At 37.8% G+C, this 17,765-nt stretch overlaps 1 non-coding gene across 1 annotated transcript; it reads right to left on the bottom strand.

Annotated features, from left to right (window-relative positions):
• Nucleotides 1-7,575: 7,575 nt before the first annotated feature.
• Nucleotides 7,576-7,683, bottom strand: LOC112767609 (small nucleolar RNA R71). Its single transcript, XR_003185050.1, has one exon. It is a non-coding gene; the product is annotated as a small nucleolar RNA R71 (small nucleolar RNA).
• Nucleotides 7,684-17,765: the final 10,082 nt, after the last annotated feature.

The following is a 17,765-nucleotide window of genomic DNA, read 5'->3' as shown; positions in this document are numbered from 1 at the left end:
AGAAGAAATCAAAAAAGAAAATATGGAATCCTCTATGTCATAATATAGAGATTCCTATATGTGAGTATAAGAGTAGAAGAATAGAAGAGAGAAATTCGAACACCAAGAGGAAGTGAGGGTTCGAATTTTGAGGTGAAGAGAAGTGTTAGTAAATAAATAAATAATTAAAAGGAGATGAGAGAGAGGGAATTTCAAAAATTAATTAAATTAAAAATAAAATTTAAAGTTAAATTTCGAAAATTAAAATTGAAACAATTAGTTAATAAAAAGAAAGAATTTTGAAAAAGAGGGAAGGGATTTTTGAAAATTAGAAGGAGAGAGTTAGTTAGGTAGTTTTGAAAAAGATATGATTGAAACAAAAAGATAAGATTGATTGAAAAAGGTTTGAAAATTATTTTTGAAAAAGATAAGAAGTTAGAAAAGATTTTGAAATTGATTTTGAAAAAGATATGATTGAGAGATATGATTGAAAATCATTTTGAAAAGGATTTGAAAAGGAAATTAAAAAGATTTGATTTTGAAAATTAAAGTTGATTACTTGACTAACAAGAAACTAAAAAGATATGATTTTAAATTTTAAAGATTGGACTTTTCTTACTAGGCAAGTAACAAACTTAACATTTTTGAATCAATCACATTAATTGTTAGTATTAATTTCAAAAATATGAAATAAAAATAAGAAAAAGATTTTTGAAAATCAATTTGAAAGTTTCGAAAATTATGAAAGAAAAATGAAAAAGATTTGATTTTTGAAAAAGATTTGAAAAATATGGAATTTTTAAATTGAAAATTTGATTTGACTCATAAGAAACAACTAGATTTTAAAATTTTTTGAAAAAGTCAAGTCAAATTTTCGAAAATTTATGAGTGAAAAAGGGAAAGATATTTTTTTGATTTTTTTTAATTTTAAGGATGAGAGAGAAAAACATAAAAAAGACTCAATGCATGAAAATTTTGGATCAAAACATGTGATGCATGCAAGAACACTATGAATGTCAAGATGAACACCAAGAACACTTTGAATGTCAAGATGAACACCAAGAACTTATTTTTGAAAAATTTTCAAGAAAAGAAAACATGCAAGACACCAAACTTAAAAATTTTTATTCTTTAGACATCAATGTTTCAAGAATGCATATGAAAAATAAGAAAAGACACAAAACAAGAAAATATAAAGATCAAACAAGAAGACTAGCCAAGAACAACTTGAAGATCATGAAGAATGCAATGCATGAAATTTTCGAAAATAATTTTTTTTGAAAATTAAAAAGATGCAATTGACACCAAACTTAAAACTTGACTCTAGGCTCAAACAAGAAGCATAAAATATTTTTGGTTTTATTATTTTATTAAACTTTTTTTTATTTTTTTCGAAATTTAATTAGGAAAAACGAAAAAGAAGAAAAAATTTTTATATTTTTCAAAAATAAGAAATAAAAAGCTTAAAATTAAAATAAAATTACCTAATCTGAGCAACAAGATGAACCGTCAGTTGTCCAAACTCGAACAATCCCCGGCAACGGCGCCAAAAACTTGGTGCGCAGAAATCGTGACGGTTCCATTCCTTGGTAACGGCGCTGAAAACTTTATACACACGTTCATAATCTTAATTCTTTGTCACAACTTTGCACAACTGACCAGCAAGTGCACTTGGTCGTCCAAGTAATAAACCTTACGTGAGTAAGGGTCGATCCCACGGAGATTGTCGGCTTGAAGCAAGCTATGGTCACCTTGTAAATCTCAGTCAGGCGGATTCAAATGTATTAAGAGATTATAGTGTACTAAAAGATAATTAAAATAGGATAGAGATACTTATGTAATTCATTGGTGAGAGTTTCAGATAAGCGTATAGAGATGCTTTCGTTCCTCTGAACCTCTGCTTTCCTGCTGTCTTCATCCAATCATTCCTACTCCTTTCCATGGCAAGCTTTATGTAGGGCATCACCGTTGTCAATGGCTACATCCCATCCTCTCTGTGAAAATGGTCCAAGGCGTTGTCACTGCATGGCTAATCATCTGTCGGTTCTCGATCATACTGGAATAGGATTTACTATCCTTTTGCGTCTGTCACTACGCCCAGCACTCGCGAGTTTGAAGCTCGTCACAGCCATCTCTTCCCAGATCCTACTCGGAATACCACAGACAAGGTTTAGACTTTCTGGATCTCAAGAATGGCCATCCATGGGTTCTAACTTATACCACGAAGATTCTAATATCTCAGACTCGGTCCCTTGTATTAGATATTCAAGAGATATTCATTCTAGCTTGTTTGCATGTAGAACGGAAGTGTTTGTCAAGCACGCGTTCATAAGTGAGAATGATGATGAGCGTCACATAATCATCACATTCATCATGTTCTTGGGTGTGAATGGATATCTTAGAGAAGGAATAAGCTTGAATTGAATAGAAAAACAGTAGTACTTTGTATTAATTCACGAGGAACAGTAAAGCTCCACACCTTAATCTATGGTGTGTAGAAACTCTACCATTTGAAAATACATAAGTGATAATGGTCCAGGCATGGCCGAATGGCCAGCCCCATGAAAGTCTAAGATAGCATAAAACTAATCAAAGATCCCTTACAAAGATAGTAAAAAGTCCTATTTATACTAAACTAGTTACTGGGGTTTACAGAAATGAGTAAATGATGCAGAAATCCACTTTTAGGGCCCACTTGGTGTGTGCTTGGGCTGAGCATTGAGCTTTACACGTGTAGAGGTCTTTCTTGGAGTTGAACACCAGTTTGTAACCTGTTTCTGGCGTTTAACTCCACTTTGCAACCTGTTTCTGGCGTTTGACTCCAGAATACAGCATGGAACTGGCGTTCAACGCCAGTTTATGTCATCTATCCTTAATCAAAGTATGAACTATTATATATTGCTGGAAAGCCCTGGATGTCTACTTTCCAACGCAATTGAGAGCGCGCCATTTGGAGTTCTATAGCTCCAGAAAATCCACTTTGAGTACAGGGAGGTCAGAATCCAACAGCATCTGCAGTCCTTCTTCAACCTCTGAATCTGATTTTTGCTCAAGTCCCTCAATTTCAGCCAGAAAATACCTGAAATCACAGAAAAACACACAAACTCATAGTAAAGTCCAGAAATATAAATTTTAATTAAAAACTAATAAAAATATACTAAAAACTAACTAAATCATACTGAAAACTATGTAAAAACAATGCCAAAAAGCATATAAATTATCCGCTCATCAGAATGCAATTGGTTGGAGTTTGGCAGACATAGTAGGCGTCAACCCTCAAGTCTGTGAGCATAGGATATTTTTAGAAGGGGGAGCAAGACCTGTCCGTCAACCCCAGAGAAGACTGAATCCCACTATCTTAGAGGTTGTCAAAAAGGAAGTGACCAGACTACTGGAGGCAGATATCATCTATCCCATCTCAGACAGTAAATGGGTAATCCCAGTACAAGTGGTGCCAAAGAAGTCTGGAGTCACTACAGTGAAGAATGAGCATGGAGAGCTCATGACAACTAGAGTTCAGAACGCCTGGAGGGTCTGCATTGACTACAGACGCCTCAACCAGGCCACTCATAAGGATCACTATCCTCTTCCATTCATTGATCAAATGCTAGATCGCCTGTCAAGTAAATCACATTATTGCTTTTTAGATGGTTACACAGGTTATTTCCAGATTCATATAGCTCCTGAGGATCAGGAAAAGACCACTTTCACATGTCCTTTTGGGACTTATGCTTACAAGAGAATGCCCTTTGGCTTGTGCAATGCACTAGCTACCTTCCAAAGGTGCATGATGAGTCTTTTCTCTGATCTTATTGAGGACTGTATGGAAGTTTTTATGGACGATTTTAGTGTATATGGCGATTCCTTTAGTCTTTGCTTAGATAGATTATCCAGAGTATTAGATAGGTGTGTCAGTACAAACCTTGTATTAAATTTTGAAAAATATCACTTTATGGTAAAACAAGGTATTGTACTAGGACATGTTGTGTCTATGATGAGCGGATAATTTATACGCTTTTTGGCATTGTTTTTAGTATGTTTTTAGTAGGATTTAGTTACTTTTAGGGATGTTTTCATTAGTTTTTATGTTAAATTCACATTTCTGGACTTTACTATGAGTTTGTGTGTTTTTCTGTGATTTCAGGTATTTTCTGACTGAAATTGAGGGACTTGAGCAGAAATCAGATTCAAAGGTTGAAGAAGGACTGCTGATGCTGTTGGATTCTGACCTCCCTGCACTCAAAGTGGATTTTCTAGAGCTACAGAACTCGAAATGGCGCGCTTCCAATTGCGTTGGAAAGTAGACATCCAGGGCTTTCCAGAAATGTATAATAGTCCATACTTTGGCCAATAATAGACGACGTAAACTGGCATTCAACGCCAGCTTTCTACCCAAATTTGGCGTCCAGCGCTAGAAAAGGAGCCAAAACTAGAGCTGAATGCCCAAACTGGCACAAATACTGGCGTTCAACTCCAAGAAGGACCTCTACACGTGCAACACTCAAGCTCAGCCCAAACACACACCAAGTGGGCCCCGGAAGTGGATTTATGCATCAATTACTTACTTCTGTAAACCCTAGTAGCTAGTTTATTATAAATAGGACCTTTCACTATTGTATTAGACGTCTTTTTGACCATCTTTGAATCTTAGAATCTTTGGACGCTTGGTTCTTAGACCAGAGGGGCTGGCCATTCGGCCATGCCTGGACCTTTCACTTATGTATTTTCATACGGTAGAGTTTCTACACTCCATAGATTAAGGTGTGGAGCTCCGCTGTTCCTCAAAGATTGCAAAGTACTACTGTTTTCTATTCAATTCATCTTATTTCGCTTCTAAGATATTCATTCGCACCCAAGAACGTGATGAAGGTGATGATTATGTGTGACGCTCATCATCCTTCTCCCTTATGAACGCGTGCCTGACAAACACTTCTGTTCTACATGAAATAAGCTAGAATGAATGTCTCTTAGATCTCTTAATCAGAATCTTCCTGGCGTACGCTAGAATGATGGCGGAATTCAAGAGAATCCGGAAAGTCTAAACCTTGTCTGTGGTATTCCGAGTAGGATTCAATGATTGAATGACTGTGACGAGCTTCAAACTCGCGATTGTTGGGCGTTAGTGACAGACGCAAAAGGAGGGTGAATCCTATTCCAGCATGATCGAGAACCGACAGATGATTAGCCGTGCTGTGACAGAGCATGTGAGCATATTTTTCACTGAGAGGAGGGGATGTAGCCACTGACAACGGTGATGCCCTTGCATAAAGCCAGCCATGGAAAGGAGTAAGACTGATTGGATGAAGATAGCAGGAAAGCAGAGGTTCAGAGGAACAAAAAGCATCTCCATTCGCTTATCTGAAATTCCTACCAATGATTTACATAAGTACCTCTATCCCTATTCTATTATTTATTATTCGAAAACATCATTATCAATTTATATCTGACTGGCTGAGATTTGCAAGGTGACCATAGCTTGCTTCATACCAACAATCTCCGTGGGATTCGACCCTTACTCACGTAAGGTATTACTTGGACGACCCAGTGCACTTGTTGGTTAGTTGTATCGAAGTTGTGAACCATGGTATTGGCACCATGTTCTTGGCGCCATTGCCAGGGAAAGAAAGAGCCATGAATTTTACATAATTAAAGTGTAATCACGATTACGCGTACCAAGTTGCTCACGTTGCCGGGGATTGTTTGAGTTTGGACAACTGACGGTTCATCCTGTTGCTCAGATTAGGTAATTTTCTTTTTATTTTATTTTCAAAAAAATTTTTCAAAAATATTTCTAAAATTTTCTCATCTGTTTTCCAAAAAAAAATTGTGTTTTCAAAAATTTTATTCAAAATTTTTCAGAATGAATTCTAGTGTTTCATGAAGCATGTAAAGCCTGGCTGGCTGTAAAGCCATGTCTAAAGTTATTTGGACTGAGGCTTGCAATTTGTTATCAAGAGCAATATACTCCAATGTTAAATGCTGAAGCTTGGCTGGCCATTGGCCATGTTTAGTGTTTTGGACTGGAGCTTTCATTGAAAGCTTGGCTGGCTAGTGAGCCATGTCTAATTCCTGGACTGAAGCTTTAGACTAAGAATGCAAGATTCCTGGAATTCATGTTAAAAATTTTGGAATCCTTATTTTTTCTTTTTCATATAATTTTCGAAAAAAATCCAAAAAAAAAATTAGAAAATCATAAAAATCAAAAATATTTTTCTGTTTCTTGTTTGAGTCTTGAGTCATGTTATAAGTTTGGTGTCAATTGCATGTGCATCTTGCATTTTTCGAAAATTCTCATGCATTCATGGTGTTCTTCATGATCTTCAAGTTGTTCTTGGTAAGTCTTCTTGTTTGATCTTGATGATTTTTTGTTTTGTGTCTTTTCATGTTTATCATATGCATTCTTGAATTCTTAGTGTCTAAGCATTAAAGAATTCTAAGTTTGGTGTCTTGCATGTTTTCTTTGCATTAAAAATTTTTCAAAAATATGTTCTTGATGTTCATCTTGACATTCAAAGTGTTCTTGGTGTTCATCTTGACATTCATATCATTCATTCATATCTTACCTTTTTCAAAAAGTTGGTTTCAAAATATCTTTTCTAACCTCCTAACTTCTTATCTTTTCAAAATTTGTTTCAACTAACTAACTAACTTTTTGTTTGTTTCTTAACTTTTTCAAAACCACCTAACTAACTCTCTCTCTCTAAATTTTCGAAAATATCTCCCCCCTTTTTCAAAAATTTCTTTTTAATTAACTAATTATTTTTTTTTATTTAAAATTTTTCGAAAAAAATACTAACCTTTTTCAAAAACTATTTTCGAAAATCACTAACTCTTTTTTCAAAAATTATTTTCGAAAATTTTCTCTCTCTCATCTCCTTCTATTTATTTATTCATCCACTAACATCTCATCTCACATCTCTGACATCCTCACAGTTGTGTTTCTTTCTTTACATCATACTCTTTGTCTCCCTCTTTTCTTCCACTCACAAAGGGATCCCTATACTGTGGTATAAAGGATCCATATTATTATTATTATTTTTTCTGTGCCCTCTTCTTTGTCATATGAGCAGGAGCAAGGACAAGAATATTCTTGTTGAAGCAGATCCAGAACCTGAAAGGACTCTGAAGAGAAAATTAAGAGAAGCTAAATTACAACAATCCAGAAATAACCTTTCAGAAATTTTCGAACAGGAAGAGGAGATGGCAGCCGAAAATAATAATAATGTAAGGAAGATGCTTGGTGACTTTACTGCACCTAATTCCAATTTACATGGAAGAAGCATCTCCATTCCTGCCATTGGAGCAAACAACTTTGAGCTGAAACCTCAATTAGTTTCTCTGATGCAGCAGAACTGCAAGTTTCATGGACTTCCATCTGAAGATCCTTTTCAGTTCTTAACTGAATTCTTGCAGATATGTGATACTGTTAAGACTAATGGAGTAGATCCTGAAGTCTACAGGCTCATGCTTTTCCCTTTTGCTGTAAGAGACAGAGCTAGATTATGGTTGGATTCTCAACCCAAAGACAGCCTGAACTCTTGGGATAAGCTGGTCATGGCTTTCTTAGCCAAGTACTTTCCTCCTCAAAAGCTGAGCAAGCTTAGAGCTGATGTTCAAACCTTCAGACAGAAAGAAGGTGAATCCCTCTATGAAGCTTGGGAAAGATACAAACAGTTGACCAAAAAGTGTCCTTCTGACATGCTTTCAGAATGGACCATCTTGGATATATTCTATGATGGTTTATCTGAGCTATCAAAGATGTCACTGGACACTTCTGCAGGTGGATCCATTCACCTAAAGAAAATGCCTGCAGAAGCTCAAGAACTCATTGACATGGTTGCTAATAACCAGTTCATGTACTCTTCTGAAAGGAATCCTGTAAGCAATGGGACGCCTATGAAGAAGGGAGTTCTTGAAGTTGATACTCTGAATGCCATATTGGCTCAGAATAAAATATTGACTCAGCAAGTCAATATGATCTCTCAGAGTCTGCATAGAATGCAAGCTGCATCCAACAGTACTCAAGAGGCTTCTTATGAAGAAGAAGCTTATGATCCTGAGAACCCTGCAATAGCAGAGGTGAATTACTTAGGTGAACCTTATGGAAACACCTATAACTCATCATGGAGAAATCATCCAAATTTCTCATGGAAGGATCAAAAGCCTCAACAAGGCTTTAATAATGGTGGAAGAAACAGGTTTAACAATAATAAACCTTTTCCATCATCCACTCAGTAACAGACAGAGAACTCTGAACAAAATGCTTCTAATTTAGCAAATCTAGTCTCTGATCTATCCAAGGCCACTGTGAGCTTCATGAATGAAACAAGGTCTTCCATTAGAAATTTGGAAGCACAAGTGGGCCAGCTGAGTAAAAGGATCACTGAAATCCCTCCCAGTACTCTCCCAAGCAATACAGAAGAGAACCCAAAAGGAGAGTGCAAGGCCATTGACATAAGCAAAATGGCCGAACCCAATGAGGGAGAAGAGGATGTGAATCCCAAGGAGGAAGACCTCCTGGGACGTCCAGTGACCAATAAGGAGCTTCCCTCTGAGGAACCAAAGGAATCTGAGACTCATCTAGAGACCATAGAGATTCCATTGAACCTCCTTATGCCCTTCATGAGCTCCGATGAGTATTCCTCTTCTGAAGAGAATGAGGATGTTACTGAAGAGTAAACTGCCAAGTTTCTTGGTGCAATCATGAAGCTGAATGCCAAATTATTTGGCATTGATGCTTGGAAAGTTGAACCTCCCTTGTTCATCAATGAACTAAGTGATCTGGATCAACTGACATTGCCTCAGAAGAGACAGGATCCTGGAAAGTTCATAATACCTTGTACTAAAGGCACCATGATCTTTAAGGCTCTGTGTGCCTTGGTTCAGGGATAAACCTCATGCCCCTCTCTGTAATTGAGAAACTGGGAATCTATGGGGTGCAAGCTGCTAGAATCTCATTAAAGATGGCAGATAATTCAAGAAAACAGGCATATGGACAAGTAGAGGACGTATTAGTAAAGGTTGAAGGCCTTTACATCCCTGCTGATTTCATAGTTCTGAATACTGGAAAGGAAGAGGATGAATCCATCATCCTAGGAAGACCTTTCCTAGCCACAGCAAGAGCTGTGATTGATGTTGACAGAGGTGAAATAGTCCTTCAATGGAATGAGGACTCCCTTGTGTTTAAAACTCGAGGATCTCCCTCTGCAACCATGGAGAGGAAGCAGAAAAAGCTTCTCTCAAAGCAGAGTCAACCAGAGCCCCCATAGTCAAACTCTAAGTTTGGTGTTAGGAGGCCACAACCAAACTCTAAGTTTGGTGTTGAACTCCCATATCCAAACTCTAAGTTTGGTATTGGAGAGTTTCAACAATGCTCTGAACATCTGTGAGGCTCCATGAGAGCCCACTGTCAAGCTATTGACATTAAAGAAGTGCTTGTTGGGAGGCAACCCAATTTTTATTTATCTAACTATATTTTTCTTAGTTATATGTCTTTGTAGGTTCATGATCATATGGACATCACAATTTCGTGCACCAAGTTTTTGGACTGAGGCTTGCAATTTGTTATCAAGAGCAATATACTCTGGTGTTAAATGCTGAAGCTTGGCTGGCCATTGGCCATGTCTAGTGTTTTGGACTGGAGCTTTCTTTGAAAGCTTGGCTGGCTAGTGAGCCATGTCTAATTCCTGGACTGAAGCTTTAGACTAAGAATGCAAGATTCCTGGAATTCATGTTAAAAATTTTGGAATCCTTATTTTCCTTTTTCTATTAATTTTCGAAAAATAAAAAAAATTAGAAAATCATAAAAAGCAAAAATATTTTTGTGTTTCTTGTTTGAGTCATGAGTCATGTCATAAGTTTGGTGTCATTTGCATGTGCATCTTGCATTTTTCGAAAATTTCATGCATTCAGTGTTCTTCATGATCTTCAAGTTGTTCTTGGTAAGTCTTCTTGTTTGATCTTGATGTTTTCATGTTTTGTGTCTTTTCTTGTTTTACATGTGCATTTTTCGTTTCTTAGAGTCTAAACATGAAAGATTTCTAAGTTTGGTGTCTTTCATGTTTTCTTTGCATTAAAAATTTTTCAAAAATATGTTCTTGATGTTCATCATGACATTCATAGTGTTCTTGGTGTTCATCTTGACATTCATAGCATTCTTGCATGCATCACATGTTTTGATCTAAAAATTTCATACATTGCATCTTTTTAGTGTTTTTCTCTCTCATCATAAAAATTTAAAAAATCAAAAAAATATCTTTCCCATTTTCTCTCATCAAATTCGAAAATTTGGATTGACTTTTTCAAAAATTTTTAAAATCAAGTTGTTTCTTATGAGTCAAATCAAATTTTCAATTTGAAAATCTTATCTTTTTCAAAATCTTTTTCAAAAATCAAATCTTTTTCAAAATTCTTAGTTATTTTCGAAAATTCCAAAAAATATTTTTCAAAAATCTTTTCCTTATTTTTATAGCATAATTTTCGAAAATAATAATAACAATTAATGTTTTGATTCAAAAATTTGAAGTTTGTTACTTGCTTGTTAAGAAAGATTCAAACTTTAAGTTCTAGAATCATATCTTGTGATTTCTTATGAATCAAGTCATTAATTGTGATTTTAAAAATCAAATCTTTTTTCAAAACTAATTTCTAAAATATCTTCTTATCTTACCTTTTTTCAAAAAGTTGGTTTCAAAATATCTTTTCTAACATCCTAACTTCTTATCTTTTCAAAAATTTGTTTCAACTAACTAACTAACTTTTTGTTTGTTTCTTATCTTTTTCAAAACCACCTAACTAACTCTCTCTCTCTCTCTAATTTTCGAAAATATCTTCCATCTTTTTCAAAAATTTCTTTTTAATTAATTATTCTTATTTTTATTTTTGTTTTTAAAAATTTTTGAAAAATACTAACATTTTTCAAAAACCATTTTCGAAAATCACTAACCCTTTTTCAAAAAATTATTTTCGAAAATTCTCCCTCTCCCATCTTATTCTATTTATTCATTCATTTACTAACATCTCATCTCACATCTCAACCATCCTCACAGTTGTGTTTCTTCCATTATATTACATTCTTTGTCTCCCCCTCTTTTCTTCCACTCACAAAGGGATCCCTATACTGTGGTATAAAGGATCCATATTATTATTATTATTTTTCTGTGCCTTCTTCTTTGTCATATGAGCAGGAGCAAGGATAAGAACATTCTTGTGGAAGCAGATCCAGAACCTGAAAGGACTCTGAAGAGAAAATTAAGAGAAGCTAAAATACAACACTCCAGAGATAACCTTTCAGAAATTTTCGAACAAGAAGAGGATATGGCAGCCGAAAATAATAATAATGTAAGGAAGATGCTTGGTGACTTTACTGCACCTAATTCCAATTTACATGGAAGAAGCATCTCCATTCCTGCCATTGGAGCAAACAACTTTGAGCTGAAACCTCAATTAGTTTCTCTGATGCAGCAGAACTGCAAGTTTCATGGACTTCCATCTGAAGATCCTTTTCAGTTCTTAACTGAATTCTTGCAGATATGTGATACTGTTAAGACTAATGGAGTAGATCATGAAGTCTACAGGCTCATGCTCCTCAAAAGCTGAGCAAGCTTAGAGCTGATGTTCAAACCTTCAGACAGAAAGAAGGTGAATCCCTCTATGAAGCTTGGGAAAGATACAAACAGTTGACCAAAAAGTGTTCTTCTGACATGCTTTCAGAATGGACCATCCTGGATGTATTCTATGATGGTTTATCTGAGCTATCAAAAATGTCACTGGACACTTCTGCAGGTGGATCCATTCACCTAAAGAAAACGCCTGCAGAAGCTCAAGAACTCATTGACATGGTTGCTAATAACCAATTCATGTACACTTCTGAAAGGAATCCTATGAATAATGAGACGCCTATGAAGAAGGGAGTTCTTGAAGTTGATACTCTGAATGCCATATTGGCTCAGAATAAAATATTGACTCAGCAAGTCAATATGATCTCTCAGAGTCTACATGGAATGCAAGCTGCATCCAACAATACTCAAGAGGCTTCTTATGAAGAAGAAGCTTATGATCCTGAGAACCCTACAATAGCAGAGGTGAATTACTTAGGTGAACCTTATGGAAACACCTATAACTCATCATGGAGGAATCATCCAAATTTCTCATGGAAGGATCAAAAGCCTCAACAAGGCTTTAATAATGGTGGAAGAAACAGGTTTAACAATAATAAACCTTTTCCATCATCCACTCAGCAACAGATAGAGAACTCTGAACAAAATGCTTCTAATTTAACAAACTTAGTCTCTGATCTATCTAAGGCCACTGTAAGTTTCATGAATGAAACAAGATCTTCCATTAGAAATCTGGAAGCACAAGTGGGCCAGCTGAGTAAAAGGATCACTGAAATTCCTCCTAGTACTCTCCCAAGCAATACAGAAGAGAACCCAAAAGGAGAGTGCAAGGCCATTGACATAAGCACCATGGCCGAATCTACAAGGGGAGTGGAGGACGTGAATCCCAAGGAGGAAGACCTCCTGGGACGCCCAGTGATCAATAAGGAGCTTCCCTCTGAGGAACCAAAGGACTCTGAGGCTCATCTAGAGACCATAGAGATTCCATTGAACCTCCTTATGCCCTTCATGAGCTCTGATGAGTATTCCTCTTCTGAAGAGAATGAGGATGTTACTGAAGAGCAAACTGCCAAGTTTCTTGGTGCAATCATGAAGCTGAATGCCAAACTATTTGGCATTGATACTTGGGAAGTTGAACCTCCCTTGTTCATCAATGAACTAAGTGATCTGGATCAACTGACATTGCCTCAGAAGAGACAGGATCCTGGAAAGTTCATAATACCCTGTACCATAGGCACCATGATCTTTAAGGCTCTGTGTGACCTTGGTTCAGGAATAAACCTCATGCCCCTCTCTGTAATAGAGAAACTGGAATCTATGTGGTGCAAGCTGCTAAAATCTCATTAGAGATGGCATACAGTTCAAGAAAACAGGCTTATGGACAAGTAGAGGACGTGTTAGGAAAGGTTGAAGGCCTTTACATCCCTGCTGATTTCATAGTCCTGGATACTGGAAAGGAAGAGGATGAATCCATCATCCTAGGAAGACCTTTCCTGGCCACAGCAAGAGCTGTGATTAATGTTGACAGAGGTGAAATAGTCCTTCAATGGAATGAGGACTCCCTTGTGTTTAAAACTCAAGGATCTCCCTCTGCAACCATGGAGAGGAAGCAGAAAAAGCTTCTCTCAAAGCAGAGTCAACCAGAGCCCCCACAGTCAAACTCTAAGTTTGGTGTTGGGAGGCCATAACCAAACTCTAAGTTTGGTGTTGAACTCCCATATCCAAACTCTAAGTTTGGTGTTGGAGAGTCTCAACAAAGCTCTGCACATCTGTGAAGCTCCATGAGAGCCCACTGTCAAGCTATTGACATTAAAGAAGCGCTTGTTGGGAGGCAACCCAATTCTTTGTCTAACTATATTTTTCTTAATTATATGTCTTTATAGGTTCATGATCATGTGGAGTCACAAAATAAATATAAAAATTGAAAACGGAATCAAAAATAGCAGAAGAAAAATCACACCCTGGAGGAGCATCTGTCTGGCGTTCAGCGCCAGAACAGAGCATGGTGCTGGCGCTGAACGCCCAAAATGGGCAGCTTCTGGGTGCTGAACGCCAGAACAGGCATGGTTCTGGCGTTCAACGCCAGAAATGGCACACAAATGGGCGTTGAACGCCCAAAATGGCCACCAACCTGGCGCTGAACGCCCAGAGTTGTGTGCAAAGGCATTTTTACATGCCTAAAGGGTGCAGGGATGTAAATCCTTGAACACCTCAGGATCTGTGGACCCCACAGGATCCACTCAGGATCTGTGGACCCCACAGGATCCCCACCTACCTCTACTCACTTCTTCTCACCACTCTCTTTCACACAACCCCATAAACACTCTTCCTCAAAAACCCTTCACCAATCACCTCAATCTCTCTTCCCCATCACCTCTTCACCACTCACATCCATCCACTCTTCCCCATAAACCTACCTCATACACTCCACCTACCTTCAAAATTCAAAACCAATTTCCCACCCAAACCCACCCATATGGCCGAAACCTTCCCCCCCTCCCTTCCCTATATAAAGCCCTCCATTCTTCATCAAATTCACACAACACACCCCTCTACACTCCTCTTGGCCGAAACCACATCTCCCTCTCCCTCTCCATATTTCTTCTTCTTCTTCTTCTATTCTTTTGTTTATTGCTCGAGGGCGAGCAATATTCTAAGTTTGGTGTGGTAAAAGCATAAGCTTTTTGTTTTTCCATTACCATTGATGGCACCTAAGACCGGAGAATCCTCTAGAAAGGGGAAAGGGAAGATAAGAGCTTCCACATCCGAGTCATGGGAGATGGAAAGGTTCATCTCCAAAGCCCATCAAGACCACTTCTATGATGTTGTGGCCAAGAAGAAGGTGATCCCTGAGGTCCCTTTCAAACTCAAAAGAAATGAGTATCCGGAGATTCGACATGAAATTCAAAGAAGAGGTTGGGAAGTTCTAACAAATCCCATCCAACAAGTCGGCATCCTAATGGTTCAAGAGTTCTATACTAATGCATGGATCACCAAGAACCATGATCAAAGTAAGAACCCGGATCCAAAGAATTATGTTACAATGGTTCGGGGGAAATACTTAGATTTTAGTCCGGAAAATGTAAGGTTGGCATTCAACTTGCCAAACATGGAAGAGAACGCACGCCCCTACACAAGGAGAGTCAACTTTGATCAAAGGTTGAACCAAGTCCTTATGGACATATGTGTAGAAGGAGCTCAATGGAAGGTTGACTCCAAAGGCAAGCCGGTTCAACTAAGAAGATTGGACCTCAAGCCTGTAGCTAGAGGATGGTTGGAGTTCATTCAATGCTCAATCATTCCCACTAGCAACCGGTCTGAAGTTACTATAGACCGGGCCATCATGATCCATAGCATCATGATTGGAGAAGAGGTGGAAGTTCATGAGATTATACCTCAAGAACTCTACAAGGTGGCTGACAAGTCCTCCACTATGGCAAGGTTAGCCTTTCCTCACCTCATTTGCCACCTATGCAATTCAGCTGGGATTGACATAGAGGGAGATATCCTCATTAAAGAGGACAAGCCCATCACTAAGAAGAAGATGGAGCAAGCAAGAGAGCCCATTCATGGAGCTCAAGAGGCGCAAGAAGCTCATTATCATGAGATTCCAGAGATGCCTCAAATGCACTTTCCTCCACAAAACTATTGGGAGCAAATCAACACCTCCCTAGGAGAATTGAGTTCCAATATGGGACAACTAAGGGTGGAACATCAAGAGCACTCCATCATGCTTCATGAAATAAGAGAAGATCAAAAAGCAATGAGGGAGGAGCAACAAAGACAAGGAAGAGCTCAAGGACATCATTGGTTCCTCAAGAAGGAAACGTCACCATCACTAAGGTGGATTCATTCCTTGTTCTTATTTCTTCTGTTTTTCGTTTTCTATGTTGTGTGCTTATCCATGTTTGTGTCTTCATTACATGATCATTAGTAGTAGTAACTTTGTCTTAAAGTTATAAATGTCCTATGAATCCATCACCTCTCTTAAATGAAAAATGTTTTAATTCAAAAGAACAAGAAGTACATCAGTTTCGAATTTATCCTTGAACTTAGCTTAATTATATTGATGTGGTGACGATGCTTCTTGTTTTCTGAATGTATGCTTGAACAGTGCATATGTCTTTTGAAGTTGTTGTTTAAGAATGTTAAATATGTTGGCTCTTGAAAAAATGATGACTAGGAGACATGTTATTTGATAATATGAAAAATCATAAAAATGGTTCTTGAAGCAAGAAAAAGCAGCAAAGAGCAAAGCTTGCAGAAAAAAAAAATAGGCAAAAAAAATAGAAAAAAAAATTTAGAAAGAAAAAGCAAGCAGAAAAAGCCAATAACCCTTAAAACCAAAAGGCAAGGACAAATAAAAAGGATCCCAAGGCTTTGAGCATCAGTGGATAGGAGGGCCTAAAAGAATAAAATCCTGGTCTAAGCGGCTAAACCAAGCTGTCCCTAACCATGTGCTTATGGCGTGAAGGTGTCAAGTGAAAACTTGAGACTGAGCGGTTAAAGTCAAGGTCCAAAGCAAAAAAAGAGTGTGCTTAAGAACCCTGGACATCTCTAATTGGGGACTTTAGCAAAGCTGAGTCACAATCTGAAAAGGTTCACCCAATTATGTGTCTGTGGCATTTATGTATCCGGTGGTAATACTGGAAAACAAAGTGCTTAGGGCCACGGCCAAGACTCATAAAATAGCTGTGTTCAAGAATCATCATACTGAACTAGGAGAGTCAATAACACTATCTAAACTCTGAGTTCCTATAGAAGCCAATCATTCTGAACCTCAATGGATAAAGTGAGATGCCAAAACTATTCAAGAGGCAAAAAGCTATAAGTCCCGCTCATATGATTGAAGCTATGTTTCATTGATAGTTTGGAATTTATAGTATATTCTCTTCTTTTTATCCTATCTGATTTTCAGTTGCTTGGGGACAAGCAACAATTTAAGTTTGGTGTTGTGATGAGCGGATAATTTATACGCTTTTTGGCATTGTTTTTAGTATGTTTTTAGTAGGATCTAGTTACTTTTAGGGATGTTTTCATTAGTTTTTATGTTAAATTCACATTTCTGGACTTTACTATGAGTTTGTGTGTTTTTCTGTGATTTCAGGTATTTTCTGGCTGAAATTGAGGGACTTGAGCAGAAATCAGATTCAGAGGTTGAAGAAGGACTGCTGATGCTGTTGGATTCTGACCTCCCTGCACTCAAAGTGGATTTTCTAGAGCTACAGAACTCGAAATGGCGCGCTTCCAATTGCGTTGGAAAGTAGACATCAAGGTCTTTCCAGTAATGTATAATAGTCCATACTTTGGCCAAGAATAGATGACGTAAACTGGCATTCAACGCCAGATTTCTACCCAAATCTGGCGTCCAGCGCCAGAAAAGGAGCCAAAACCAGAGCTGAACGCCCAAACTGGCACAAATACTGGCGTTCAACTCCAAGAAGGACCTCTACACGTGCAACACTCAAGCTCAGCCCAAACACACACCAAGTGGGCCCCGGAAGTGGATTTATGCATCAATTACTTACTTCTGTAAACCCTAGTAGCTAGTTTATTATAAATAGGACCTTTCACTATTGTATTAGACGTCTTTTTGACCATCTTTGAATCTTAGAATCTTTGGATGCTTGGTTCTTAGACCAGAGGGGCTGGCCATTCGGCCATGCCTGGACCTTTCACTTATGTATTTTCATACGGTAGAGTTTCTACACTCCATAGATTAAGGTGTGGAGCTCCGCTGTTCCTCAAAGATTAATGCAAAGTACTACTGTTTTCTATTCAATTCATCTTATTTCACTTCTAAGATATTCATTCGCACCCAAGAACGTGATGAAGGTGATGATTATGTGTGACGCTCATCATCCTTCTCCCTTATGAACGCGTGCCTGACAAACACTTCTGTTCTACATGAAATAAGCTAGAATGAATGTCTCTTAGATCTCTTAATCAGAATCTTCGTGGCGTACGCTAGAATGATGGCGGCATTCAAGAGAATCCGGAAAGTCTAAACCTTGTCTATGGTATTCCGAGTAGGATTCAATGATTGAATGACTGTGACGAGCTTCAAACTCGCGATTGTTGGGCGTTAGTGACAGACGCAAAAGGAGGGTGAATCCTATTCCAGCATGATCGAGAACCGACAGATGATTAGCCGTGCTGTGACAGAGC

Source organism: Arachis hypogaea, chromosome 17 (assembly GCF_003086295.3).
Source record: "Arachis hypogaea cultivar Tifrunner chromosome 17, arahy.Tifrunner.gnm2.J5K5, whole genome shotgun sequence".
In the NCBI taxonomy this organism is placed as follows: Eukaryota; Viridiplantae; Streptophyta; class Magnoliopsida; order Fabales; family Fabaceae; genus Arachis; species Arachis hypogaea.
The sequence above is the reverse complement of the archived record's forward strand: the minus strand, read 5'-3'. Positions and strand labels throughout refer to the sequence as shown.